This window comes from Suricata suricatta, chromosome 7 (assembly GCF_006229205.1).
Source record: "Suricata suricatta isolate VVHF042 chromosome 7, meerkat_22Aug2017_6uvM2_HiC, whole genome shotgun sequence".
Lineage (NCBI taxonomy): Eukaryota > Metazoa > Chordata > Mammalia > Carnivora > Herpestidae > Suricata > Suricata suricatta.
Genome location: NC_043706.1, coordinates 2,192,947 through 2,196,343, shown reverse-complemented (window position 1 = coordinate 2,196,343; position 3,397 = coordinate 2,192,947).

The following is a 3,397-nucleotide window of genomic DNA, read 5'->3' as shown; positions in this document are numbered from 1 at the left end:
TTTTAGTAGGAGGTAGTTTATCTCTTCAGGCTGAACAGGATAAAGGATATTCGTAGTTATGGATCTAGAGAAACAGCCACAAAGTACCCATCAGCTTCCTTCTATTTTCTGTACTGATTATCTTAACTGTCTTGGTAAAGTCAAAATCATTTAGAACTTAAATGCAAAGACAGTTGAGTTTAAATAAACCATGTAGATTATAATGAAAAGACAGGTAATTTTGTAAATTGTTTGAGGATATCATTAAAATCTATGGATATAAACTGGATAGTATTTTAGAGAATTTGAGATATTTTCCCCCTGGCTACATTAGATATTTGGTAGAACTTGGTTTCCCTTCTTTATATTCATGCTAAAGATTATGATGTGCCTAATTATTAGTGGCTGATCCATATACATTGATTATGAATGAAATTAAATGAAGAATTTATTCACATTTAAATTAAGTAACTGAATGGTTCCTCCCTATACATGTATATGTAAATATTTGGGCAATTGTGAAAAAATTTCTTATCTGTTTTGTAAAGCACCTAAGGCATCACAGATGGGAGCTAAGGTAGCTTGGGAGGTCTAGGGACTTACTTTTCTTCTCTCAGACATGTGAACTAATAGAAGAAACAGATTAGGTCTCCTCTGGCATTGTCCTCCACAGTCATTGTCCCTGGGGGTTACCAGCTCTGGGCAGCTCAGTGACATGGGCTCATTAAGAGTGTGGGGCATCCATTCCATAGAGACGCCAGCAGGGGAAGGGAAGTGGTTCTCTGTGCCAGCACAGTCACAGCTCAGAGTCACAACAGCCTCTCGCCTGGTCATAAGGGTGTCCCTGTCACACAGGCAGGTCATTGTGTTCAGGAAACCATCTGAGAGTTTGCAATTGTCTTTATCTTCTACCTCCCAGAGGCAAAATCCAGACCTCTGGTACCACATGAAGTCCTGTGAAGTCACGATGAGAAAGTATCCTTTTACTTAAGAACATCTAATGATGACCCAGTGCTGGTATGGGCATTTACCACAAACACTGATTATACATTTCCGTGTTCCTATCACCAGACCTGTATTTAGGCAGTACCTTTGAATTGAGGTAGGGAAATAGCTGTGAATCCACAGAGACGGTGAATAGAGGTGAGTGAAATGTAACTTGGTCTCTGTGTAGGTTTAAGAATTGGCAAATTAGTTTATGTTCAGTTGCAGTTGTTCTTGATACAAAAAGTCTGCCTTTGTTTGCACAAATGCCCAGTTTTTTTTAAAGGGGCAGACCATGGATATTCACCAAAAAAGACCTAAATTTAATTGTTCATTATAGATGCCACCAAGTCCTTCCTAGACACATCATTCTATTTTAGTGCTTTTATTATACCTCTGTGTGCCTGTGTGGCAAATAATTTAAATATTCCTATTTACTGATAATATATATGCCCTTTTGGTATAAGTGTGAAAAAAGTAGGCTAAATGCTCCCTACATTCCCTTTAGCTCCTTATTGTCTGCGAAATGAGACAATATTTGTTCTCTATGGATAAACTCATTGTCAGTATTTGTATCTTCTAAATGCACATTTCCTCCCTTATGAGTTGCTGAAATATCTAAAATATGCCTGCAGTTTATAAATGCTATGTTGAAAATTACAGCAGGGAAGTTCCATTCAGTGAATATTATGCCAGTCCGTCTTTATTTTGACTTTATTGTTAACAATGTATGATGATCATTCATATGAATACAAATACACACCTGAAAAAGCACAATTAAGAAGATACTTGAATGTTCAGTTAATTGATATATTAAGCAAATGACAACTTGTATGCATTTGTATGCGTGTGTGTGTGATTGCACTGAGGTGAGTGTGTGTGTTTGTGTTTCTCTGTGTGTGTGTGATTGCACTGAGGTGATGTGTGAAGTACACTAGGTCCCGTCCTTCCATCCTTGCACACGATCTTGAATGGACTCTGGTAAGAACACCGTTGGTTACCTGCTCAGACCCTCTTCCCCTGCTGGTGCTCCAATCCAAACCCTATTTGTTATGAGTGTGGGCTCCGAGGTTCACAGCCATTCCCTTCTTGAGAGCATTGCCCTCAGCTGGAAGGGGCCACATTGCCAGGTGATCTGGGGAACAGGGTGGGGGCAGCTCACAGCCAGTGACTGACCTATGGGATATACAGAGGCTGCCAATGCCAAGGCAGGACTGAATCTGATGCAATTCATGCTCCAGAGCGAGGCTGTCTAATGCTTTAGTAAGTAGGCAGAGGAAGCTATATACATTTAAATCATTAAAAATTAAATAAAATGTAAACATCAGTTTCTTAGCTAGGACATTTTAAATGATCAGGTAGTGGCAGGTGGAGAGTGGGCTTAGTATTGGACAGTGAGGACAGAGTATTTCTACCATCACGCATGGATGGTTCTACTGGAGACTTCTGTCCAGCTTCTCATGGGATCAGGCTCTAGCTCTGTTCCACTGGAGACCACACCCTTGCTTAGCAGCATTCCCTGCTCCGTTTTCCTTCCCTCACCCTGTTTCTTTTGAGAGCATACCCTGAATAAACAACACAGAGTGGAATTCCTCCTTCACCCTTTTCTTCTATGGAACCTGCCCTGCAGCAGCGTTAGTGTCCATCAGCTCTCTCATTTCCTGTCTAGCAATGGCTACATCCCCTCATTTCCTCATTCTCCTTTTTCATCGGGGGCTGTTCTCCTATATCTGAGGTCAGCTCAGGCATATGAGAGGGAAGCATCAGGAAAGCAGTAGTGATTCAGTCCTAGCACTGAGGCTGTGGAAATCCTGCCCACACTCTCTCAGGATTCATTCAGGAACTGGATAGGGCAGAGAGTGTGTGTCAATATATCAGTGAATGTTATATTTTTGAACACCTTAAATAGAGACATTATCTCAAGATCTTTATGTTTAAAATGTGTAGTGTGCATACTGAGCATCTATTTTTGTGGAAATATGTATCCTTCCACTAAAACTTAGAGTTGTATGTCAGCATTGGTCTATCATGGTAATTGGAAAGTACTCCTCTATTGCCTTGTGTGTGTCAGTACTAGGATTTAACCTATCACATTTGAGGCATGTCTCTTAATTATTATTGTGAAATTGTGTTCTTCTGAGATGTCATTTTAATTATATACCTTTTTGATGTTAATTATTACATAGAATGGCAATGTTTTTGTTTTCTAGATTCTGTTTGTTTTTACTTTAACTCATAACATTTATTTCTCTCCATATATAACCTGTGCTTTTTTCAAGTATTTATCTTTCACATGCTAAGTACTTATCTGTGTGTAATCTACAACTGGACTTCCCGTACATGTCATATCATATAGTTGCTCCGGACACACACTTTGCTCCTGTGCCATGGAAGGACATGTTCAAAGTTTTCAGCCAGTATCATTTACATAGTT